This window comes from Centruroides vittatus, unplaced genomic scaffold (assembly GCF_030686945.1).
Source record: "Centruroides vittatus isolate TY-2023 unplaced genomic scaffold, ASM3068694v2 contig_1114, whole genome shotgun sequence".
NCBI lineage: Eukaryota > Metazoa > Arthropoda > Arachnida > Scorpiones > Buthidae > Centruroides > Centruroides vittatus.
In genome coordinates, this window is record NW_027120716.1 from 309441 (window position 1) to 337372 (window position 27932).

General features: G+C 26.5%; 1 protein-coding gene across 1 annotated transcript in view; it reads left to right on the top strand.

Annotated features, from left to right (window-relative positions):
- Nucleotides 1-706: 706 nt before the first annotated feature.
- The window catches only part of LOC136977530 (amino acid transporter heavy chain SLC3A1-like), a 67561-nt gene continuing 40335 nt past the window's right edge, over nucleotides 707-27932 (top strand). Inside the window, exon 1 of the mRNA XM_067273028.1 lies at nucleotides 707-895. The gene's annotated coding sequence lies outside the window, so the exon portion shown is untranslated. The remainder of the gene's footprint in view (nucleotides 896-27932) is intronic.

Here is a 27932-nt window from a genome sequence, read left to right on the forward strand (position 1 = left end):
CTCATTTGAAAGATAAAAATTGCTTTTTACTAGAAGGAAATTCCTCTTTTCCATTCGAGACACGACGTTTCGTAACAATCTTCTTTAAAGTAGATTTTTGTAAGAAAAGGAAAAACTTTAACATTAATACGAAAATATTCCCTGCAAAACTTTGCGTTAATGCGGAGAAACAGGCATTGCAGGGACCAAAGAAGAAAGAGTTGAAGCGAGGAAAATGCGTCTGGACTTCGATTTGGTAACAAAAGTTAAAGGAATATCACTAAAGTTAATAGCATTAACCTTCTACTTTTATAACTGCACTCCCCAGCCAACCGTTTATTTTAGATTAAAAGAGTATAAAAAATAAGAATCTATATAAAAGTATTTCTTACGGAATAAAAATGTGAAATTATTTAATCATTTTTTAAATAATTTCTCGAAATATTTATATTACAAGATATAAAAGAAAAATTTCTAAACTTATTAGACGCATTTATAAGTATTGATACTTTATTTTTAAAAAAATTTTTATTCATAAATGACGGCTATTAATTTTATCTACGAATTTATTTATTAATATATTCATAAGAGTGAATTGAATACGTCGGGGACGAAACAAATACTGATACATCCGAGTACAAGAATGACCTCGAAAACGTTTATCCGGTAAAATTTTTGAACGAAGGACCGGTAGTGAACTCGTGCGTCACCAAGGCAACCGCAGCCACCTAATCAGCAGTCCGAATGTTCCCGCTCCGAAGAGGTAGACTCGAGCGGATTGGACGAACTGCTGGAAATCGTCCAATTAGAACGTACTTCATTGATTTTAGTGTCTGGAGCTCGGAAGAGGGACACACAGCTTACCAGATTGAGTTGTCAAGCGGATGCGAGACAGATACTGGAGAAGCGCACCAAGGTGAGTTCAAACTCGTGATTAATACTTATTTATTGGATCGTATTAATTTAATACGACCCAAACGTAATACCTCTCGTAAGAAATTCTACTAAATTAATGAAATTTGTATTAAATTCTTGTATTTTATTTATGAAAGTGCTAATGTATTACGTCACTTTTATAATATTTAAAAATATAGTATTAGTAGAATTCTTAAAAATTTAAAACTTAATCATATTCTAAATTAATTACATTAGGATTTTATAAATAATTACGAAGGATTTTTTACTCTTTCTTTTATTTATTTATTTTTTTTATTAGTCGTTATTGATTCGATTGTTTTTATTAAAGTAAAGAATAATTATTTTTCCTATTTGTAGTATATATTTTTAACGTTAACCTAAATTTTAGTATTCGAACACGTTTCCAATATATGATAGATATGGTATTTTTCTTATCTTGTTTTTTCCAATTTTTTTAAAATTCAGTTGGTGTTTTTTGACATTATATTTTCCGGTTTTGTATGTACCAGACGTGTCTTCTTCCAGAACGAATTTCTTAAATCAAAACTTATTAATTCAGTTTTCTAAATATCTTTTAAGATTAGTTTTTCTCCTTTTCTCTATATATAACTTGTATACATGTCGATATTACGTAATAAAAAGTGAATAAAATTAAAATAAATAAAGATTAATAATTGTAGATCTATACAAATTTATCATGAAATGCTTTATTTATTTATTATTTATCATAAACTGCGGTTTAAGCATAATTTTCTCATCTACCAAAACAAGCATGTACAATGTAAGCACATGCGGTACAAGTACAAAAAAAAGTACTTAATGAAGGTCGGGTGAAACTTTATCATCAAACATGTCACGCAATTGAGTTTCGTGTGACTCATTGACTCACGAATTACATTCTCACGAGAATCAATTGTTTAGTCTACCATTTCATGTGCATACCTTGTGAGTTCTCAATAATTTGCTTTCCTTGATTGTCAGGAAATTCATACCACAAATTCCTTTAATAATTCAATAAAAAATTATTATATGAATTTTTTTTTTCTTGATTCATTTATCAGTTTTTAAAATAAGAATAATATATTTAACAATCTGGTACGGGATTTTCATAAGTTTCTTTATAAAAGAATAATCGAATCAGTCTTCCATTTTCTTCAGAAAATGTGTTTTTTATCAAGGAAAAAATAGGAATTTATATTTAAAAGAAATAGAAGGAAATTCGGATATAAGTTATCAAAAATTCAGATATCTCAGGTAAAACAGTTGATTTACTCAGGTTTTGTTATTGGTATTGTCAGAACCAACAGAATATACATTCTGATGTCCGAATTATGAATGTTTATTTCCAACGTATATTCTGCTGTAAGTGCTTCTGACAATAAAAGAGGAAAAAATTGCCAGAAAGCTATCTTGTAATTCCGAATAGAAAGTTCCTGAGAAGTCTATTATTTAGCACCAAGTTATTAAGCGTAAGCTGTCGGATAATGTCGAATATAATAATACATGTATGACATAAGTATCGAGGATATAAATATATTACATCAAAGCACGAAAGGTAACGTTTTAAATTATTAGTTAATTAAAAAATTTAGTAGTAACGAGCGATTGTTTATTGTGAGATCGTCACAATACCGGGCTGCAATTTTTAATCATATTTTAAATTTATTTTATTTAAAACATATGCTCTCCACCTCAAATTAGTAGTAGTATCTTGCCCCTGTAAATCATACTTTTCCTTTAACAATCGAGTCGTGTAAACTACTTTCAGGGCGAACTTTTGAATTGAAATAATGTGGCTTCTAATGCAAATCGAATGTTTATATATAGTTAATCGGGACTTTCTGCTCCTAAAGTTTCCATATTTAGTCTTATATTATATCTATCTAACACCGTTCTCTAGATTATAAAGAGTAAAAATTTGGGAGTATAAAAATGATTTATAACTATATATAAAGAATAAATTTATAAAAAAAAAATATATATATATATATATGTCGTGTAAACTGCTTATTTTATTTTTATATTTTTATTTAAATATTTATTATTTTATTTTTTATAAAATATTTAGTAGGTCAATTGTAAACTATTATAGGATATTTATTCATAAATTTTTAGTATTTTTTAAATAAAAATCTATACTTTAATCATACCGTAATTAAGAATTCGAATTTTTAATTTTAATTAAAAAATAAAAGAATTAATAATAAAAAAAATAATATTTATATTTTTTTCGACTTTCAACAAAATGCTTGTATTCAAAATATAAAAAAGTTATGTAAAATATTTCAATGATACTAAAAAGTTTTATTAAAAAATTCCTGTATCTCGGCACCGCCTATAAATATTACAATAGAAAATTTTATAGTTGAAGGAAAACATCCCTAGTCAATTTTTATGTTTCTTATAAAGCGAAAGTCTCCTTATGATCAAGTTCTTGTACGGTTTGAAATTTTTTTATTGTTGTTAACTACGACGTCGCCGAAATGACAGAATTGCAGTTATTCTCAAAGCAAGCGGTTTAGAGGCATTGTTGCTTGCTTACAACCAACCATTACAAGTCCTCTTTGGTCAATAACTACCTAGTTTGTTTTGACCAGATTTTCTTTCTCGCTCATTGGCTTCTCTTTCATTATCCTGCTTTACTCGACATATTTCAAAAGTGAGTGATGTAGAAGTTTTTCCGATACATGGAATGTATATCGTAATTACGCCTGTAGACAGTGTCATTCCTGTAGCCTTCCTTAAAGAGTATAATGTTTTGTCTAACTTATATATATACATATTTTATATGTCCGAATTTTACGATGGAGAAGAGGAAAAGCCATCCAAATACTATATTTAGTAAGCATATTTTTAATAGGCTGCACTGCCAGGGATTTAGGAAATTCAATATAAACGTTTTTTTTATCGTAAAAACCTTAAGCTTAAACACGGATTTCAGCATAACAAATAGTTTTTCAGCCGAGCAGAATAATCCTCATATACTATACACGGATACATATAATAAGTAAAGCAATAAAAATACATAGGCGTAATTTTATTTTAAAACAATATTTTCAATCTGCATTCGATAGCAATAGTACTACAGTATAGAGTCTTATTTGATCTTTCTGTGGGAGAGTCTCAACCACAAAAGTTTAGGAAACATTGCTCTGGAGATTGAATATCTTTCAGGAGTCGATAGAATGATTTTTCGAATTTTTTCTTTTAGGCATTTTTTTCTCTGGTATAAGGAAAGAGAAACAAATAAAACAAAAATGGTTTTTTCTGGAAGCTATCTCGTATCTCTGTGTGTCTGCGGTAATTTCTATTAAGTTTCGGTAGTAAATTGGAGCCATCCTGACATATGGGACAACTAACTTCATTAGCCGTTTTGGTAAATAATGAATAAAGGTTATAGATAGATGACTGGATTCGGGTTGAAGAAGCGCTTTGTTCCGACACCCTCCTGGCAGACTAGGACCTCGATAGTTCCCGAAATAAAGATTAACTGTCTCCTGGGAGGGAGATCTCCTGTGGTCGCCGAAGGGCTTTCGGTTTGTATTCGCAAGACTCCGGGGAGTAGTGCTGTTTGTATCTCGGACTCTGTAGCGCCAAGCGTGATCCCATTTTTCTTTCCATCGCTCCGACACGGGGCGGGCTCTAACTCTTTCCTTCCCCCTTTCTGTCCACCTAAAGGTCCCTTTGGCGCCACATAATCGATTTATAGTCGAAAACGTTCCGTTCTCCACCTCAAAAATGCGAGAAACGTTACGCGATTAGTTTAATCGCCAGCGATGCACGCGATTTGGCGAGGATATTCGTTACTAATTCAACCGTTACGTTTTTATATATTTTAAATGCATAAATTAAGATTAAATCACATTGAATCTATCTTTGAATAAGGATATTTAATTTTTGAGATGTTTTTCAAACCGAATACCAATTTCAACGATAAATGTTACGCCTTATATTTAATCATAGCGATACACGCAATATAGCGAGATTACCTGTTAAAAATTCATCTTTTCTGTTTTATAAAATTAAATAATCAACTCATAAGATTCTTAAAATGAATATTAAATATTTGAAATTCATTTTAAAAAACTAAATTACACAAATAAACAATCAAAAAATATCGCAATTATACCAACTACTCAACAAGAACATCCATTAAACATCCATTTAAATTTATTTAAATGGACAAAATATCAATAAATTATAATTTAGTTAAACAAGAATATTCGGTATTATGAATAAATTTATTTAAAAGTTCAAAAAATTCAAAAACAAAATGGAAATAAACTTTTTTTTTCTTTCAATTTGTAGGAGCGATTTTTTTTATCGACTAAATATTCATTTGCCAAGCTTTGTTTAATATTACTTGCAGTAAAACATTAGGAAACAATATAAATTCTCCAAGGAGATCAGATTTTTAGTAAATTGACTCTATCAGAAACAACGCATCTCTAGGAAAATAGTAGACTATAAAGGGTTTCTATAACAACCAGATGATAAACATCATCTCAAATTTATTACGTACTCTGACTTATAATGCATTTTATGTTTTATTTTAAGATACAATACGAAAAATTGCTCAAAGAAGTTCAGATACGATAATAAAATAGAAATCTAATATTAAAAAAATAATAATAAAATAATTGTTCTATTATGAAATACACATTCCATATTTCCATTTGAATTTATCTCTTGCTAATATATTTATTTATTTGGTATTTTCGTACAGTTCTCGATTTCTTAAAGTCACGAATCATCAATTGGAAGAGGCTTTTATTGATTAGTAAAAATAATGCCAACAAAATCTTGAATTTTAATATAAATTAAATTATATTATTTGTGCTGAAAAGTCAAATAATACTTAATGTTAAAACAAATAAATCATAAATATTTCTGTGTTTATTGTATTAAGTCTATTCAATTTTCTATTTTTAAGCTTAGCTTTTTTCCAACTGAAACGATTCATATTTTATTTTTGCAGTAAGTTTTTCAAAAAATATTCTTTAGTGACAAGATGTCATATATAGATTAGTCACCTACAGAAAATTCTATATTTAATTTTTCGAATGTTCTTCACTAGAGTGTTTACGATGTATGATGCTATTACTCGAGATCAATAAGTTCCTTCTATTTTTTCTTTTTTTTTCTTTATGTTTTCAGTAAATAGATTGCTTTCTGCAATTCATTTAACAAACTAACTATTTCACAATGTGTTTATTGTATTTTAAATTATCGAAATAAAATTTACAGCAATTTATTAAAGGTTTAAAATTGATTTTGCATTTTTATTCTCTTTCGAAAATGAACTTTGTAGTTAGATATACAGCGTGAATGTCCGTTTGCCTGTCCGTTTTTAATCTTCTTCTTCTTTAAAAAAAGAACGTTTTGTGCAATGTCATTTTTTCTTTATTTTTAATTAAAATGTAATTTTAAGCGTTTAATAGTAGCCTGTTTATAGAATGAAAAAGGTGATAAAACTTATCGAAATTTTCTAAATCCTTTAATTACTAGTTTTCGTTTATCGATAATTAAGTAATTTTGAATTTTTCAGTTTTTGTTAAGACGTCCCCCCCCCTTTAGTAGCAATCATTCATTTTGCTACAAACTTCATTATCTTTTCATAGACAAGTAATATGTGAACAAGCTTCATCTGTCAACTTGTCCAAAATATTTGTCAGGTAAAATCTGACGTCATCTGATCGGGAAGCTTTTTCGTTTTTTTAGAATTATTTATTAACCTATTTTTAAACTTGGATTCATAAAAGGATTATCTTATCTATTTTAAATTAGTCTAGAGTTTATTTTCCGGAAAATTTGACCAAAATATCGCCGAGATTTAATTAATTTTGAAAGTAAGAGAATTTAATTACTTAATTTAATGAATAGCTCATAATTATATTGAATATTAATCAGATCATTTGTGTTTCTGGATGATAACCGTATTTTAATTGAGAATATTAATTAGTAACTTAAATTTTAAGAGGCTGTCCTCTTAAATTATCCAAGTGGTGTATAGGTTGGCAAGTTCGATGGAAGAAATAAACTTTTATTCGAATATATTTTGGCACGATTATATATAGACGTTTTTAAAGCTTGAATTTTTGGCAACAGATACTGTCGGAAATATGGAAAATATAAATATCGATCAGTAGCTAAAAATACAAAAAAAGGAACTTCCGGCTGTAAAAGTTTAAAGGTTCTCCAGATAATTTAGAGCTTACATAATTTATTCTTGTTATAGTAAGAATCGAAGTATCAGTTCCTAACGCTTTGGGTTCTGTTTATGCATAAGAAGCTATCGGATCGAAACCATATTTAAATTTCTTATTTTTAATTTTAATACTGTAAAATTAATAAATATATTTTTTAAATGCTTAAAATTAATTTCTGTACCAGATTCATAATTGTATTTATGCCTTCAATGCTTATCGATAAACGTATTATATAAAATTGAAAAATTGAAATTAGCCAAAAATAAATACCATAAAATAAGATGAAATATTTTATATAAACAAAAAAAAATAGACAGTTATTTGTAACATATAAAAGATATAGACTAAAGGTTATTAGAAGCGATAGTTGGCAATATTGTTGCCTTCGTAATAAAATTACTTCAAGAGCTTGGAATAGACCAAGTAAAAATATCCTATCCATTTTATTTTCACTTATTAATCTTAATTCTCGTATTTTTCATTAGCAGCTTATATATGTGTGTGGCAGAACGCAGTGTTTTTCTTTTTACTCTCTAATGTAATTGTATGCTTTGCAATAACACTCGGAGCCACCAGTAGCCAAGTGGATAAAACCACTGAACATTGGTCGTGGGTTCGCGCCTGACCAGCGGACTGCATGGAGTTTTCTGTACTTTTCACATGTCTAACACCTAAATAGGGGCCAGTTTGTTGTGAAAGTCTTCCTTTGAGGCTTCTCACTTTCAGCAGATTGCCCATGTGTTCAATTAACAATAACATGATATGTGCTATTTAAAACATGCTAAAATAACATATAACTGTCGTGGTTTTAATATAGACATTTATTTTTTAAATACAGTTATATCAAGCAATCAATATAGATCAATACATTAAACTTTATATACATTATACACTAACCTATTTTAGAAATTTCGTTATTGCATAAATATATTTTTAATATAATTACAAACATGATTAAATTTTCTCCACATAAATCTATTATGAATGATCTAATAATTTATTAAGACATTTTATACTTATGAAAGATTCACCCGAGGGCAATTTTTATAAAATATTTGAAATTACTTCGAAAAATGTCAAAGGGTAATAAGACAAATTTATTATTTTATTATGAATGTAACGCAAAACTCGGTTAAAATTTTCAAAACGATTCATATATTAAAATAAAATATTTAATTAAATTTTTATTAAAAAATAGAACTTATAAGTTCCTTTAAAAAATAAATATAGACTATTCGATCAGTAATAATGTTTAATTAATAATAATAATATGAAAATAAGCAATTTGCACGTCGTTTTATTGTTTAATAATTTTTAAAATATTTAAAAATAAATTGTAAACAAATCAATATAAAAATGAAGATATAAGAAATGTGATTTTTGAGAAAGTACTTTATCACAGAAAATAATAAAAAAATCATATTTCTTCTATTGCAATCTTTCGATCGAAGAGTAAACTATCGAAATAGTTTTATAACCTGGAAGCTCTATATATTTAAGTTTCGCTTATGACATTTTTCGGTAAAAATTTGTACCTAATTTAAAATCCCAAAGCGATAAAGTCGAAGTTCGGCATCATAAAATGTTTCTTTAAGAGTTAATATATACGGTGATAGAATATGGTTTTCTTCTTATAAGAACTGCCTCTGGATAATATTTTCCTTGACGTGCTGTGAAGGATATTGAAACTGAAGTTTAGACCTAATCTGACGAAAGGAAAAGTTGAATAAGTCGGAAACATAAAATAGAAAAATGCTTTTAAGAAGTTGATAACTGAAAATTTTAATGTTTTCCCCTCCTTTTAATACTATTTTCTTTTTTTTTTAATTTTGCATTATACATTTATTTAACTATAAACACAAACTGTACAGAAACTATTTTGTATATGAATAGCGTGTCTTATTTATATAAAAATAAACTTAAAAAAATTTTTTCTTATACTTGGAATATCTGAATATCCAATTTTCAAAAATATATGAGATATGAAATTCCATATTTTAAGAAAAATACATTTTCGATAAACGTTTTTCGTTTTTCTATACATATAATATATTTCCTGGATTTGTACGCAAACAATTGTATATTTAACAAAGCTAAAAGTATATTTTAAAACATTAAAAATATAATTATAAGATGTTCATGACTAATATTTTAAGAGAATGTATGCGATATATTTTCGTTGCGTGTTCCGTCTACTTAAACTTAATCAAACTTCCAGATGAAACATGGTCGTTCGAGAAATATGATAATTTCTACAATAGTATAGTAAAATATAATAAATCGTGGTAAAATAATTATTATACTCCGTTTTCCCTTTACATGTTTTCTCTATTTATGATATATAAATACATATTTTTATTTTTGTTGACGCTTTTTCCAATCGATAAACTCCTAAAGTTTGATGTGACATATTCAAATGTCGTATCTTTTGATGAAAAATTCATTCAAAATTTTATATCGATTGTTTAAATATTCATATTCAAGTGAAATTAATTAAGGAAAATGAATATTTATTTATTTATTTTAAAAATTTCTCTCTCTTGGATTAATTAATGGATTACATCACGAAACAAGGTCATCACTATTGTAAAAATCACTCGTGGTTTTTCCTGTAGGTTAATGTTATATAAGTATTCATTTATAATTAAATTTTTTTTTAAATATTTTTCAATTGGTTACGCTATTAATTCTTTTAAAAGTAATATTTAAACTTTTAATAGAAAATATATTGATTTATTCAAGAAAATTTAATAGTTACTACAACATCTTGAACTGAATTTATGTGTGTTGAGATAAAACTTGTTTACACAAACCTTCATTAAAATTTTCGACTTAAAAAGGAAACACTATTCATAATATTTTATTCTTTTAATTTAATCACAAAGAGTTCATCTAAGTCTGAAGTTTGATAAAAAATGAATTTTCTACTTATATAAATTTTTTAAAGTTTATGCTACAGTTTATCATTCGTACGTAGCCATTTACTTATGGGTTTATCTGAAAGAATTTTTCTTCTTTTATAATTTATATCATAAAAAAATTATAAACTATGAAAGTTTGTTGGGTGAGTTCAATTATTCTTTTTTTTTATTTAAAAGTAATAAAAGTAATTGTCCATTAAAATTAATTTTTTTATGGTTAAAGAGCGTTCTAATTGGGAAACTAAACTTTTATATATATAAAATAACGTTGAAACTTTACCATTAATTTACTTAGGTAAAAACAAACTGTAGGTACTTGAATTTACCTGAAGGGTATTTTTATTATAAGCCACTTACTATGCATTTGCCTTCTGGTGATCATTCGATTCAAGTTAGAAAACTGTAATTTTTTTTAACTACTGACTTTTAATTTACAGTTTTAAAATATAAGTACACAATGCAAAATGTTTCTATTGATTGACAACTAATTAACGTTAAAATAGCTTGTAAAATATTAAGTAAAAATTCAAGTGTTGAATTTATTTTGAATTACGTATAGAATTAATATTACTTCTATTTTCATATATATATATATTGAAATACATACGCTTATTTATTATATAATTTTAATTCAATGCGATTTTAAGTTATTGATTTTTTTCTTTGTTATAATTTAATTCGATGAGTTTTATCAATATTAATAACTTGAAAAATTAAACTTGGGTTAACCATGATCAATAAGATTCAATGAGAAACAATAATAAAGTGCAGTCAAACCTCTGAACAACGGACAATCACGAAAATATAAAAAATCGCTGTTGATGAGGTTATTTTGTATGTGTCAAGAAAGTTCTTGAAAAAACAGCTGCTGTTTACAGGTGAACACTATTAGAAGGATCCGTTATGAGAGGTTCGGTTATATATAAGATAAAGGGCCCCACTTTGACCCACCGAGTTTGGACCATTATTTTGACCAACTCTGATTTTTTTTCACAAAATGAATAAGCTACACCTTGACTGTAGGCTATATTTTAGTCATTTCTTGGAGAAAAAAATTGGAGTTAGTGAAAATAATGATCTGAACTCGGTGGGCCGTAATCTGGGCTCCTACTTTACTTTTTCTATAATGATTAAATTGCTTATTTAAAAATATATGAAGTTCAATAATCACAGTTATAATAAAATTAATTTATTTTGTGATAAATATCAGTAATTAAAATTTAAAAATATGAATTATAAAATAATTAATACGTTAATTTAACAATGTAAAAATGACATTAATAAAAATTACAATAAAAGTAGTTTGAATAAGGTAAACGACAAAAAAATAAAATAACAAAAATGATTTAAACAAAGAATAACATTTTAGATGGCTTTTATTTTTTAAAAGATGTCAAACATGGTTTAAATTTGCAATTTAAACAGCAACAAAATAAAATTTGAAATGAATTTATTGTTAAAATAATTTTTTTTTATTTATCATTGTAATTGTTAAAAATCAATCAACATGATAAAAAGTTTACAATTTTAATTATATAGATTTTTTTTCCATTTTTAATTAAGCGCCTGCATTTAATTATTCTCAAATAATTGTTTCCTGTTTTAATACCAAAATGTTACCCCCTTTTTTTTAAAGTGCTGTACATTAATCTGAGAGAACTTTCACCTGACATTCGAGATGCAAATTTTCATTTCAGACTAATCGGAGACAGTGAAGAAGTTAGCTCGAAATTCTCATCGTTGTCGATTAAAACGTCTCTAGTGAACTTGCTTATTCCAGTTCTCCTAGTGATTCGGTTCAGGAAGCACCGAAAACTATAGAGTCAGTAAAGACTTTAATTAAATTTTAACATGTTACGGTACGACAGTTGTACCAAGTGATCAAAACCAGATAATTTTAATAAAATTTTTATCTTTAAACATACTTACTTAAATCAGAATTAATACTATTACAGCTTATTTCTCTAATTATTTACCTGATGGTCTGTGTATCGGCGAGAAAAGACCGTTCGAATATTTATATATTGTTAATTTTAATCGAATTTATTTACATAAGTTAAATGTGACGAGGGAAATGTAATCGTGCCGAGAGTAAATCAACAAATCAATAGAAAAAAACTTGAATTGCTATGAAGATCCAATTACTCCCACTGTGTATCCAACTCGCAAAATAAACAGCATTTGGTCCGGTAACTCTCCTTAGATTAAATAAAACCTATTGTGATACTAATAGCTGCGTAACGAAATTGTGAAAATAAATCACTATCGTGCTATGATAGATTATTAATTATTTTCGTGTTTAATCAGAATTATCGTCAGTCTTATATTTACACAATAATTACCCAACAGAAACCTTGAGTAAATTTAATAATTTTGTGAAATGGTAAGAGACATAATAATAATAATAATAATAATTTAAAAAAATGTAATAGGCCTAGGTAAGTATTTCTCTGTGATGTGTATAGGATTTAAGAAACAGGATTTTTATAAAATTATTAAGCAAATAATAGTCCTTTAATTAATAAGAATAGAATAAATATTATTGAAAACTTATACTTTTTTTGGCATCCATGTTCTCTTCATTTGTAGATAAGAATTTTTAGAACTTATGAGCTGCAGAGTTAAATTTTTTCGGCATTTATTAATATTATTATGCCAGTGCCGGATTAAAGAAATTTTGGTCTCTAGGCAAAAGTTGCGATCCTTCCCCAAAAAAGAGATTAATAATTTAATTTGTTATATTTATTGCTAAATCTTCTTGGAAAAGCTGTGGATGTCACTAGTTCACATTATTTACTATAAATTTAAAATTTTATTTTTTTCATATGTGAATTTACAAACAGATTTGCGGATTTTTGTTAGATCCGAATCCTAGGTAATTGTCTAAGCCGAGGATGTGCCCAAAATGGCACATTGGGAGACTCAACTGGCACGTACGATTTTGGTTTATCACCCATCTTTTTCAATTAAAGCATTTTCATTTAATTTCTTTAAATATCGTTATTCGAAATTCAAAATACTTCGGCACTCATAAATATTTGTTAAAGATAATTATGTTCGTTATATGGCACGCAAATTCGAAAATATTCGCCATTCCTGGCATAAGCTATGGATACTCTGTCTGTGAATACTTCTTATTATATCCTCTATCCGATTATAATATATATAATTTTATATTTCCATTAGTGTCAATTAATGCATTTTTACTTAATTTTGGCTTGAAATAAAGGAAAATAATTTATTTAATGGTTTAAATACAATGTATTTTTTTAAAAATCCAACTCAATTTGTTTCCGATAATTCTCTTAACATTTTTTATTCTCTCTCTCTCTCTCTAATCAATCGTTTTCAAGATATTTATATCTACAATCAATTATCGTTAAAATAGATTAAATAACAGATGAAAATAAGTTTTCTTTGTGATTTGTCATATTAAACGAACAATATTTTAAATTTGTTTTACGAATTTTCTCTTCTGTATATTTCTCTGTACACTTACATCGTTGTGCGCTTATACGTGGGATTTAATATATTTTTTAAAATTCTAAATTATGTATATAAATATTTTCTGACAACGAAATATGCAGTAAATCCTATATTTAAATGTCACGATATGTAATTAATATAATATTAAAATAAATTGCTAAGAGTGAACGTAATGACTAGAATTTAGTTGAGAAAGTTCATTTCTAAACCTTAATGAGCTCAAATAAATGATAAACTCTGAAAATAAATAATAAGTTAAATTTACGATTTCTTTTTCAAAAATTCGAAATTAGGCATGTAAGAACTTGGTTACAAATTCCTTTTATAAAATTTTCTATAAACGAATTTTCTAAAGCAAGTAAGAAAGAATTTATAGATCCACTGTTGGTTTTCATCCAGTGATCCGTAGAGCTATTTCACGGATGCAGTACAACCTATCTACTTTCTGCTAAAGTTTTCTATCTAGGATTTACTGTATTTTGTTGTATGGGCATTAAAGTCAAAAGTAAGCCAGTTGTCTTACAAAATTAAAAGCCTGTTATTATCTAGTCTAAATAGCGCAAAGAAACGACAAACTATCAGCATCTTTCTTTCTAGCTTCATTACTATTGAAACAAGTTATTTTTCTTGCGTAAAAAAAATTATCAACGGCAAAAAGGCACACCCTCCTTACTCTTTTTCGTGTATTTAACTTGTCTAGCACGCACATTATCAATAAAATTCAATAATAGATTTGTTTATTGCTCTGGAAAGTATAAATATAGTTTTAAAGCCTGAATAATTATCCTTTAAACATTCTTATGTTACGTGTATAGTTTATTATCTCTCTCATAAAAATTCACTCATTAGATAATAAATTACAAGTCGGAAATTATTTCTACGAAATCGTTTTTTGTTAACTTTCACAGTAAGTTTACTTGTATTTTCCACAAAAGGAAACGTACTCGATTTAACAATTAAATCTTAATTCATTACTATTAATTATTATCATCCTTCTACCAAGCGTATCATACTTCTGTAACAGCATTACAGTTCTAACAATCGTACTAAAGCAAATATAGGAAGCCGTAAAATTAAAATAGTCTCTCTATATATAAATTTAGAAAGGAGTAGATGTCTATAAATGACTTTCCAGTTGTGAATGACTCGCATTTGAATATTTGTAATGGGAATATTTAGTATATAAATGATAATTATGCAGTTTATGTCGTTGCAATTTGATTTCAAATAACTTTATTTGCTTTAATTACTATTAAATCTCGCAATAGCCTAAATTTATAACCTAATAAGAGCATCTAAATTCAATAGATAATTTTTGTATTATTAAGAGATTTTTTTTTTAATTCGTCGGATTAAATTTATTTAACGCTAATTATATTTATTACTATAATAACACGTACAGTACATAAGACTTTATTAATTCAATAAGAAAAAATTATTTAAACTTATTAATAAATCGGAAAAAAAATTTAAATAATATAGGCCTATCTGATAATTTTTTAAAGTTAACTTGACTATAAACAGATTTTCGTTTAACGAAGGACGTTTTTGTTTTCTGTAATTACCTATTAGGGGTCAATGCTTTCGCCATTAAATGTAATTAGTTATGGAAATGAGCCAAACAAGATTTTCTTGAGATCCTGCATTAGATCGACGAATCTCTCTTCTTGTGCTTTCATTAATAAGATATACTGTAGCTTCTTAGGTGAAGCTGTGTTTATTGGCTTATAGGCTATATATATATATATGTGTGATATGCTATATCAATATATAATACTTTTAACACATTTATATATGCATATATATTTGATACTTAAGAAGCATGCAACTTGTTGTTACGTAATTATTCACTTATGTTTATAATTGTTTAATTAAAGAAGGAATGTTAATACTTGATTGCTTCTTGTTCTTATTATGTTCTTTAGAGTTAAGCACGAAATTGCTATAGACATATCACACATCAAAAAATTGTTCCCGTAAGATAAGTTCCCTGCATACACATATATATAATAAATACTTTAATTAATTTTAAAAGTTGTAACAATTATTCAGACGGAAATAATTTATTATATTTAATTTAGAGAAATATTTAATCTTTTTCCTGGCCAGATATTGAACAGATTCCTGAGTAATGTCATACTCTATCAGCCTACTAAAAAGAGAGTGGCAAATAAAACTGTTTATATAATTGATATTTTACTAAATTTTCTCATTTCGGCGAAAGTTCATTGACTTAAAACGTGTCTTAACGATACAAAAGATTAAAACGAGAGAAGCTTATATTTTAAAAAAGAATTGAAAGAACGAAAAGAAAAAACTTGTAAATTCGCGTTAACATTAAAAATAGCGATTTAGTTATTTAATAATAAAGCAACCTTAGAGCTTATTAAACAAAGAAGAAAAAATAAGTCAGGAATGACAGTTCTCTTAGATAGGAAAAAAGGAAAACAAAACAAAAAACAGTGTTGCCGCGAAGAGAAGCAGAATGATGTCGTCGACAGCTGGGCCAAGCTTTCTAGTAGCTGAGTTACACGTAATTAGGCCATCCAAGAGACGTGTAAAGGACTACTCGATAACGTTGAAATGGTCGCCTTGGGAGTCATATGGAAGACTAGACAGGCGCGGTGTCGGCTTTCAATCAACCATCCCTTAAACTCCACAAGCGGGTCTCCGAGGATTTCAAGCACTTCTCGATTCGTTGCTTCTGCATTTTGTTTCCGGACCAATCCACCTTTTGAATGCTCTACTGTGTTTCCTATGATACGGAGTCCCTTCACTAAGACCACACATCTTGCCTTTGTTTCCGTTCGCATCTTCTAGAAATCCCTTCTAGATACATTATGTCTTTACTTTAATCGGATCATTTTCGAATAGATCAAAGTTTTACATGAAAATTTCCTTATGTAATTAATATCCTGAGACGTTCTAGAAAATTTATGTCGTGTTATTTATGTTTAAGTCGATATCACTTAATTTATATCTTGACAAATAATTGCTGTACTTTCTATGATTCGTAGTGTATATCGGCATGAAAGATCGTATTACTCTCCTGTGGAAAATAACAATTAATTTCATTATGTGATATGGTTATGTTTCATATAAAGTTATATGCGACGTTATTAATGTCTACGTTAGTATTATGTTAATATGATTCAGATTCTCGCTTAATTTCTCTTGAATCAAAGTATAGAATGAATTCGTAATTCTCCAGAATTAAAAAAAAACAACAAAAAAGAATTGTTGAGTAAAAAAGTTCAGAACCTATCGAGTTAGACCAACTGAAATTTCTAAGATTGGTGCCGAATTGATTTTACTCCTTAACACTTAACTAGACTAATTGAACTGATTAACAATCAGCAATCAAAGTAATTGCACTGGTGGGAATAAAAAGATTAAAATAATAGTCAAAAAAGGAAAATATTAGTATTTCGGAAACTATTTAAAGTTGTAACTAATTTCAAAAATTAAAATCAATATATAATAATAATAATAATAATAATATTTGGTTACTATGCCTTGACTTTGGTCCGGCATAGTACATAGCCACCGGTGTTAACCGAGTATATCTCACTTAACCCAAAATAATAATAATAATAATAATAATTAATAACCTTAAAAAATTGAAATAAATAGTTGTTAAAAAGGGACATCTCTTCATCTAAAAGAAGGAAAGACGCTTCATTTCGTTTAAAGAAGATCGATTTTTGTGAATGATGCTTTCGTTTTTGAGGAATATTCCTGAGGCACAAAGCACGTGATTGATTCCCCTTTCTATTCAATGCCGTCGAGAAAAAGAAGAAGAAGAAGAAAAAAAAAAAAAAGGCAAACATAGCGTGAACGACTTAAAAGACCCACACCATAAATGACCAATAAAAAAATATAAGGTAACATCTACTAAAAATTTTATGAATTATTAGTAAAGTTTAGAAAAAGAAAAACGTCACATATATTGTACAAATCGTCACGCTGTTTACGTCTTATTCTAAACGGAGATCTTACGATTATGCTAATTTTTACAAGGGAGTACATCAGACCATCTAAAGACTTTAGTGTCATAAGACATCAGTGAAATTTCCACAAAATATATTTATATAGTCTTTTGTTCGTGAAATAAATCTTAATAAAGTATTTTTATGACAACACAACATAAAAATCAATTGTTTTTAATTATTTTCTTTTTACTTAATAATTAGACAATGCAGATTTCTATCGTGATTAATAGAAAATTGTTAATGATTTTGCTATGCTTAAGCGTTAATTTACTTGAAATAAGTGTTATTTGCATAAGTAAAGAATATTAAGTGTGAAAATTTATTTTAAAGAGTGGCGGTGGACTTAAATAATTTATTCTGTTATATATATTGTAATGTAAATAAAAAAACTTACTATATAAAACATTTTACATAGATAAGTGGAATAATATTTTTATTTTATCTGAAAAAAACACGAAGGAAAAAAATCAATTGTGAAATTTAGTACAGGCAGTTCAATAGATATTTAAAACTATTTTTTTTTTTTTTAAATTCCTTATTTACATTTTATAACTTTATGCAAGCTATTTCAAGAAATAATAAATAAAAATATAAAATTAGGCCAATTTAAAAAATTTTGTTTATGTTTTATTTCTTCTTTCATCCAAGCTCATTTATTTTTTAATTTGTTAAAACGATCACTTTTCACTAATGGTCATGTTTTTAAGATATTAGTTAGGGATCCTTCCCTCTTGAAAGATGAAACGTAAAGGATAAACACTTGATGTACTTAGAAGATATACACGATAACTGTACACCACCTACTCACTTTCAATTATCCACTAATTGACTGATAGAAATAAAGGATACTGCTTCTAAAAAAAAAATATCGATTCTATCACAGAATTGACGAATTGTTTAAATCGAATAAACTTCTTAAATTGAATTTGATATAATAAATTTTACATAGTTTTAAATTAAAATTTTATTATTAGATAACGCTTAAAAACTTCTTTATTATATTTACGAATTTCTTCTACCTGGATGAAGGTTTATGCTTACATTAATAATTTTTAGAGCAATATCAAAAATACAATATTTTCAAATTGAAATAACAGAATTATATATCTTTCAACGCTTTGACGATTTCAAATCCTTATTTTTATGCAATATTATTGTTTTTATTCAACTTTGTTATGTACACACTGATGGATAACATGAGGCACATGGTTGGAGATCACGAAATTGGAAAAAAAAAAAAAAAATGTGTAATTCTGTAGCTACAATAAGACGTTATTAGTTTACGATGTAAAATTATGTAAACAGGTTCCAGCCTTTTGTGTTCAGGGACCTAGAAAGTCTTTATTCGCCACTATGTATACAAATTGTATTGTATTATATATATATATATATATATACACGTATACAATCGAACCTCCAATAACGGCCACCTCTAAATCGGCAGCTATTTTTTCATGTTTTTTCATTCAGATACCAAATTTTATTAAAAAGTTTTAATGTTACAAAAAAAAATATATTTTTCTTAAAGTAGTTTGTAATATTTATTGTTTATTCATAAAGAGTAAACATACTTTACTTCTTCCTTAGATCTAGAATAGAACTGAAGTACCATGTTTTTCAGTCCCACTAAAGTAATTGAAAACTACTTTTATTGAATTCTGAAAAAAATATATATATTTTCTGATCTCGTTTATTTCCATCGACATTTCTTTTTACCAATATTAACGAAAACCTATTTTAATTAGATCTATTATGGACTCCGTGTCTGAAATCTCTGAAAAAGGGCATCAAGTCGCTTTCAATTCTTTAAAAAAAAATTCCAATTTCAAGCAAAATAGTTAACATGTATTTCCATTATAATAAGAAAAAATTAGCAGAAAAATATCCTGATTTTATTATTTTCTTAATTAACTTAATATTAGTAAATTACAAAAAAAAAAAATAAAATAAAATAAAAACAGAATCGATTCGAGATATAAATAGCTTACAAGATATCTTCTGAAGCGTTAATTAGTTAAATTTTAAGATATTAATTAGTTGTTAATAATTTGTAATTATACGTAATATGTATTAAATTGCAACTTCATTATATAGAACTCAATTTATAGCGATAGAAAAGGATTAATATGATTGATTATTTTATATTTTTGTCGTAATATGTGATAATATAAAGCCAATCATCTCTGCTGTAACTACTCCAATATTCAATATTCTTTTGTATTTATTTTCAAAGTTTTAAACAGTTTTTATCATTCGAATATCTGAAGGATTTAATATTTTCTCTCATATATTCGAAGGATTCACCAAAATAAATCTTTAATATTCGAGAGTGCTAGTTTCAGAAAGATTTTCGAAAATTAAATTTTCTCATGGAAAGAAAATCTCGAATCTTCTAGAAATGTCACTCGCTTTTAAACTGTATTTTATTCTAAACAACTCCGTAAAATAAAACAGATTTTTTTTTTATTTTAAACATCTCAAAATTATATCCATTGTTACAAAGAAATTTTTATAAAATTGGATTTTTTTCATATTATTACATGCAAAATTGAAGAGAAAAATGTGAGAAAGATTGAAAATCTAAGTGAATTAATGATAAAAAATCGTGATTCGTAATTTTCGTTATTATTTAAGAAAAGATGGCAGATCTTTTATAGAAAAAAATATATATTTTTCTATGCTACTATGCAGCAATTCACCCGATAAAACTTCTTAAAAAATAAAACGAATAATGAGAAATTTTTAAGTTTTATATTCACATAAATATACGTTTTTTTACTTTTAAATCTTATTACTAAAGACAATTTATCTTAGTTTATTTACTTATATATATTTTTTAATGAACGGAAATTCTGTATTTAATATTTTATTTGTTGAATTGGTAAAATTTTAATGTTTTGAATGAAAAATTTGGCCGCATTTTTAAGAATAAAACGGAAAATCGTGCGAAGTTGTGGAAATGAAGTTTGGCACAAATCCCAGTTAACTTTTCTGATAATCGTAGAACTGCCATTTCGTCTAGAATTTTTCATTTCCTCTTCTTCGATAAGCAGAATTTAAGCCTACAGAGAACATTCTAAAACTTTACCTATTTACTTTAATTTGGGTCGTTTGACTAATTTATTCTTTTTCTATTATTACATGAACGTAGGAAAGAAGCCGATAGTTTTTTAATCATCGCTGTTTTGTACGCTGTTGGCTCTGTTGCTACCAAAAACTGAAGTGCCCAATCGTGAATTGAATCCTTAAGAGAATCTCCCAGACTTGTTATTTTCTTTGTAATTAAAATTCAGATAACGTTCAGTATCAGCAGACTTTCGTGTCATGATATTTGCGTGTTTTTCTTCATAATATATCAATGATGGATAAGAAAATAAGGCAGCGCATTCTGAATAAACATCATTACATTTATTTTAAGTTAAGAGACAGACTAATATTACTTTGACACGATTTAAAATTTTGAATTTTTATTATAATTTAAATATTTATTTGTATAACGTTACAACTTATTGTTAGGATAAATCCCATTTCTATCAGATTTTACGAAAAACCTTATTATTTTTTATGCTTCAGACATATCTAGACTTATAGCAATGATATTAAAGTGACTGTAGGTAGTTTATTTTTTTGTCATTTTGTTTTGCTTTAATAATATATTCTTAAATTTATATTTAAACTTACGAATCTACAATAATCATAATTGACTTCATAAAACAGAAATTTATGTCATTCATTTTAAAATATCAGAGTTTAAATTTTTGATTGTTTGTATTTAAAAGATATAATAATATTTTTCTTAGAAATTTTATTCTGAAAATGGATCAAAATTATAATGTCTAATTAACCGACGATAAATTATGGAATATTTCACGCAATAATAAAACATGCTATTTAACTTTTTAAATTATTTTAAACCATTTAACCATTAATTGCATTTATTATTCAATTTCAGTTTTTTCTCAGAAATATTTTATAATCTTTCGTGACTCTTTTGTCACAGATATAAATCATTTATTTATTTAATTACGTGGCATGTAAAATATCACATATATTCGAATATAAATAAGTCTTAGAGAACCATCTCCAGTCTACGGTACAGGTACATCACGTTTTCTATTATGATTTTATTTGAAATCCAAGAACTTATCGAATTTTCTTTCATTGATTTATATTTACTTTTTATATGGTTTCGATTTAATTTCATTTTTCGTTAAGATATTAAACACAATATTATTATATTTAATCGTCGTTATTATACGTACAATATATTATATACGATGCTTTAGTTGTAAACTTAGTCAAAGGCATAGGCCTACAGTTTGTTTATAATTGTTTTTTTTCCTTCAACATATAAAATTAGTATTTGAAATGAGAAAACAACTAATGTAAAAGTGAAAACGTTGATTTAATTATTTAAAATAAAAAAAATATTACTTAGAGTTATTTATTTATTATAATATGGTGCAATAACTTTAAACAATATATATATATATATATGCAATGTTTGCTTTTTAAACCCTATAATCGGAGAGTGCTCGATATTTCTACAAAGGAATAAAAAGAGTATACGCTGTATATCCTACCACTACAGCCTTGTTATATGTACAGTGATACTTCGTACTTCAAACGACTCTAACTTCGTACGCTTCAGAGTTTGAACGCTAAATTCGAAACAAATTGCTTCAGAGTTCGAACTGCGTTCACAGTGAAAAATGCACTTAAATAACGACAGCTGTTTAAAACACGCAAAAACTTTCTATTCAACCCAATATCTGAATATCACATTAACTATGGCATTCAAGAATTATGTAGAAGCAAACAAAGCCTAAGAGGAAGATTGGAATATCGACGATTGAGATGAAAAAGAAACTCATCGCGAAGCACGAAAGCGGTGAATCTGGCGGCCATGTTTAACATGCCGAAGTCGACGGTGTGACCAGTAAATGCAATTTTCATTTTTATTATTATACAATAGTCATGTATTTTATTTACTGTTTTCGTGTTTTAATTTACTATTACGGCAATTTACTTGTGTTATTTTTACCTTAAATTATGTGCATTTGCTATTTTAAGTTTATAGAAATGGGTGTTATTTAGGGTCTGGAAATGAATTAATTTACTTTCCATTATTTTTAACGGGAAAAACTGCTTCAGACTTCCAATGATTCGGAGTTCGAACGGCCTCCTGGAATGAATTATATTCGAAGTATGAGCTATCACTGTACTTATATTGTTGATATTACTGTAGAAATATATTATATTCATAGTGTAAACTTTATTAACTGAATACATTTTCTTAACCTGTTTTACTAAATTGTTTAAGATTCATTAATAAATAATCTACAATTTTTTAACCATCTTGAATACTAAGATCCCGGTTAATTGGATTTCCGATTAATGGAATGTTTATTATAGCTTATTTAAGTTCGAAAGCAAAATCAATAAGTTTACGTGGAAAGATATAAACAGAAAAATGTAAATCGTACATAATTAATATACCATAGACTTAAAAAGAATATTATATATATATATTTCCAATAGAAAATTTACGAAGTCAAAGAGTTTTATTTTCCTTTTTCAAACAAACACTATTTGAACGAACGGATTTGTTTATAAAATAAAAGGAAATAGAACGTGCTTTCGATAAAAATTAGAAAGAATAGCCTGAAAATAAAGTAAAATTTGAAAATATTTCTGTAAGAAAATTGTTAGAGTAAAAGAGAAGAAATAAGATTCCAGTAAAAGTTATATCTTACAAAAAACACGTTTATGTTTGAATCGCTAAGTATATCTTTACAATTTATATAAATAGAAATTTTTGATATCTATCGACGATAAGAAAAGAATTTATGAGATATAATAAAATTTTAAATTTAACATAAATTTTAACTGAAAAATAATTTCAATACAGTATTTTCGATTTTGACGATTTTTAGAATTAATTTTTTTTAAACAATAATACAAGGAGATGGGCGAATTTAGCCTCTCCTCATTAACCCTTTACGGTAAAGTACATTTATATAATATAATTGACAGTAAATTTACAAAATTAATAAAGTTCTTTACAAACCAAAATGTAAATAAATACGTTCTGTATGAATGTAGAAAGGGATAAAAAAAACTGTTACTTGAGAGTTAAGTCTGTTGATAGAATAATAAGAAAGAAAAAAAAAACTTTATACTTGAATGAAAAGTAAAATCGTTTATCGATTCTTTTGTCGTATAAAATATTTGTATTTATTTAGAATTTTTAATTAATTTTTATTTCTTAATTTAAACTTTATTAAATATTATTTATACGGCATTTAATTATTAAAAAAATTGAAATATTGTTTTATTATGTATAATTAAAAACATTTCTTTTATCGTAAAAACATATCATTACTTATTTAATTACTACTTTTAAAAAGAGATTTGATATTTAATATTTTTTACATGCTTAATTAAGGTTAATCACTGTCAAATTATTATTTAAGAATGAAAGAAAATATATTAAATGTTGTTTATATTTCCGAATAAAATATTATTTAATCAATATTTAATTTTTGCGACGTTTTTCATTATAATTAATACATGAATTTATTATAATTCTTTAATAATAGTCGAGAGGGCGTTCGATACGGTCGGCGTGTTTGGTTAATAAATTAATAAACAGACAAAAAAACAATTTCAAATAATAATAGAGCATCGCGCCATCTGCTGGATAAAAATTTTATATATATATAATATACAAAAGAATTACGTATATTACACTACAAGAACAAATTTAATTTACAAATAACGTTCAGATTAATTTTATTCTTTATAAAATCGATCAAAAATAATTTTTGAATAGAGTTTGACGTAAAGTGTTCTTTAATTAAATTTAAAATCAAAGAGTCAATTATTATAAATTGCCAATAAATTAAATTTTTTAATATAAAGCATTTAATATAATTCATATCGATCGATAGTATTTGATATAAAATATATAATAGCTATTTTTGTGATTTATACAGAATAATATCTATGTTGAATAAAAGTATTCATAAATTCTGAAAGTACCAATGTAGGAGTATCTGAAGATAGATGGAAGTTATGAGAGAAAAATGCAGGAATTCCGAGTATGAGAAATTCTAGAATGTATATGCTTGCGTAGATGATGCTAGATGAACTGAGAGAGAGAGAACGAGAGGAATATAAGGTGAAAAACGATTCTTCATCTTATATGAACGAGTCATTGTTACCGAAAATGCCAATAAGTTAGAAATTTTACACTTCTCTCATCGATTATCGATTTACATTATCTTAAGCAATACTGTTAATTGAAAACCGTAATTGTCGGAAATGAGATAAAAAACACGATATAATGCTTTTCTGCTGGTTAACATTTGCCATCGACATTATACGATTGCGCCTTGTTGTATAGAACCAATAAAGAAAAGATATTGTGGCGATTCAAAGCGTGCTATTATGCGGGTCACACTCATATATAGTCTTTACTATTCCTGTGAGAGAAATTCAGAAGTTCTACACAAAGATTGCCTTCATTTAATACACATATCTCGATTGTTTTACGTGATGAATTTTTTATTTTATGGTTTGTTTCTATATAAAAAATATATTTAAAAAATGTTTCCAATGAGTATATTACACAGTTGTTTTCGATAAAAATATTTATAAAAAGATAATTGAACAATATCATTACCTTTTCATAATCTAATGTATTTTTCTGTGTGGAACCACAATGATATCGATTTCTAACTACTATATTTACAATCGATTTTAAGAAGAATTAGTACAATGAAATATATATATTTTTTCTTATTCTGTATAAATATATAATTATTTTCGAGCATTTTAATATATTATAGTAAGACTTGTGCTTAGAAAAATATTTTTAACATTTACCAGAAAACTCTTTTTTATATCTTTCTTAGCAAACAATAATTTTAATAAATGCTTCTATTTGTTATGAAGACTGCAGGACAAACTAAAACTTTCTTATAAAGCCAAGTGCTCGTAATTTAAAATTTATGATCATAGTGACCTATATATTTATATTTTTATTCTATGCGTCGCTAATCCTTGATGAAAATAACAAAACTTTCAGAATTCGTCAGCTTCAGAAGAATAAATAATAATTTCATCTGTGAATTATTTAATATATGATAACCATTTTTCGATTGAGAATGGAAAGTCAACTGAACAAATGGAATTCTGAAAATGACTCCACCTTTCTACAATCATTGTTCTTAAGAGTGAAAAATTATGAATTATGTGAGTGAATTTCGTTCGTGCACGATTGCTTGAAGTGTTAATACATAATTTAACAACTAAATTGATTACATTTAAATGCTAAAACATTATTTACAGAAAATATTTCATTTTCTATATACCACGTAGCGAAAATCTTAACAGCATAGAAGTTTACGGATCATTTGCTCTATGAAGTCTCCCGAAAGAAGGGTGAATATTTGAAAAGAGAGCAAATAACATTGCAAGAAATAAAGCCACGCTAAAAATTTCGCCAGATATATTAATAATAAACCTTGACTGCAAAGAATAACTAAGAAATATTGACTACGTTATAGCGAACGTCCATCGATGTAACGATGATTGCTTCGCATACACTTTCTTATAATTGATTTGTTATAACACAGTTCTTACTCACTTTTTGCTTTTATAGTTTAATGTATACTATAAATTTAACAATATACAGTATATATGTTGTTAAATATTCTTTATTAATTTATATTTAATTGATTGATTTATTTTAAGCTTACCAGATTTTTACTTAACTGTTTTTAAAGATTAAATTGATCCTTGAAAATTGCATTATAAATTTTAATTTTACATTATAACATGACACTTTTAAGCATTATATAGATAAACATATTCTCAAATTCGCCTATATAATGCTAAAATACATCTTTCTGTCCGTCATTAAAAATTTATTAATATTTACAGTAGTTATTTTTCTGTACAGCTACCAAACTGTGTTATGCATGCAATAATAATAAATCAGTGAACCTGCATACCATATTCTCGTCTCAATATTTTAAGCTTTATCTTAGTTTATGATTCATCGTGTCGGCCAATACATTTCTTTAAGAATTAGAATAAAATATCGGTTGTTGAATTTTTCAATGCATGGTAATCTTTGCATCGGCATCGTTTTCAGGAGTTACGTGATTGCGTATCATAAATCTGTTTTAAGTCAATGACTGATAGTCTATAAGAAAGAATATAAAACAGTAGATAATGTGACGATGACAGGAAATCCAAAACAATGGATGAATAACATATTTAAAATCGGTATGGAGATGCGGTACATTTGTCTGTTAAATATATATTATATCGTAACCTGCATATGAAATATAGTACCGATAGATTCATCATTATGTTAAGGTTATAAATTAATAAAAAAATCGGGTCTGGATTTAATTTTATTTTAAAAAATTAGTTTTTAAAATATTCTGAATGTCAAAAATGAATTTTTTCTTAAATACAGCTTATGTATAAAAAGTACTATATAAAAATGTCACAAGGAAAAATATACAGCTAGTATTTTTATAAACGTTACACAAAAACATCTTTAGTATGTTTTTTGTAACGTTTTTTCTAATGTTTTTTATGTAAATATTTTTTATTAACACTTTGCTTCACTTCAAACGTTAAAAAAATATGAAAAAAGATAATTTAATTGAAAATTGATTACTTAAAATTTAATTAATTAATCTAATATAAAAATTATTTTACGTTGATACTGTCTATAATTAAAATTTCGAAAGATATATACAGACTTTTTAAGGAATTTTTTACGTTTTTTTTAAAAAACAGCTAGAGGTTTATACATAGTATGCAACAAATGATAATCCAAATACTTTAAATATAAAAAAGATTATTATTTGATATATTTAAATAATGTCACTTTACAGTAAAGAAACGATGAAAATTTAAAGAAATAAGAAGTCTTACTAAAATAAGGAATCGAATTTTGTGTAATGTAACCTAATATGATAAAGTGATAGGATTTAACGAGAAAGAAATAAATACATCAGGTGACGATAATTCTATTCTTTATAGCTGCAGGCTATTAACCAAAGTGCAATTTGCTGATTTATAATAATATCTTACACATCCAGACAGCGATCAAATTAAAGGAAATGTCTTACAAACCCGTTCGTCTGTAATATCCAAGTCTAAGTTACAGAATAACATTTATTGATTGGTATTGCGCTAACTGCTCGGAATGAGAAGGTCTTTTCTCATTTTGTGTAATTTCCATGCAGCATTCGTTTAGACTACACGTCATATATAAATCTCGATGAAATCTTTAGAAGGAGAATATGGATACAAACGTATAGGGCTTTTCTTCCATTACGTGTCTTGAAATTTCTGATAATTTATCATTGTCGCAAATCCGTATACTGTACTCAAATTTT